The sequence below is a fragment of the Gavialis gangeticus genome, unplaced genomic scaffold (assembly GCF_001723915.1).
Source record: "Gavialis gangeticus isolate Ggan-Ray unplaced genomic scaffold, GavGan_comp1, whole genome shotgun sequence".
Lineage (NCBI taxonomy): Eukaryota > Metazoa > Chordata > Crocodylia > Gavialidae > Gavialis > Gavialis gangeticus.
Genome location: NW_017729031.1, coordinates 3,138,193 through 3,139,005, shown reverse-complemented (window position 1 = coordinate 3,139,005; position 813 = coordinate 3,138,193).

Genomic DNA, 813 nt, shown 5'->3' with positions numbered 1-813 from the left:
CGGTCTGCTACTGAGTTCCATTGCACGTCTCGTGGGAGACTTAGTTTGATTCCTCTTGCTTTCTTCAGAGCAGCTGCTGCAAGGAAGTATTTTGCAGTTTTAACAAAATTTTGATCAAAATGTTTCTTTTGTTTCTACTGCCACCCCCTCCTTGCATTTATCTCCAGACTCCTCTTCCTTGTCCAGATCTACTACATCCCCAACAATCCTTCTCATTTAACTTCTTCAAACTTTGCACTTGCAGAGAGCAGTAAGGGCTTGACTCTGTGTACAAGTAGCTTGCAGAGAGACAATAGAGCTGATGGGTAGGTAATCGGATCTATTATCTCTTATCTCCATATACTGCTGTTAACAAGGATGCTATCTCTGGAGACATAAATCCAGAGCCTGAGAACTAAGCATCACAGAGATGCTTAAAGGGAGCGTCTAGACTGATCAACCAGTCCCATTGCGTGGAGCAGTTTTCTTTAACAGAGGAGCCTCTGCGAGCCCCAGAAGATTGGGTCCCTAATATAGTCCATAGCCTGTCATGAACTATCTATAAATTTACTAAAAACCTGAATATAGTTTCAAATAGTATATAATGTTAAGTTATAACCCTACTCTGCAATGACTCCTGTGAGCTTGAACATATCTTAAATTAAAACTATATATAGGTCAATTACAACAACTCTTAAAAAATAAAAAAAATATCTGAATTAAATTTAAAAAAAACCTCTTTTTTAAAAAAAAATTAAAAAGCCGTTGATTTATCCACCCTGCCTGAGAGCAACCCCCTGCTGCCTGTTCCTCGGGGAAGCCCCCGAAAGGGCT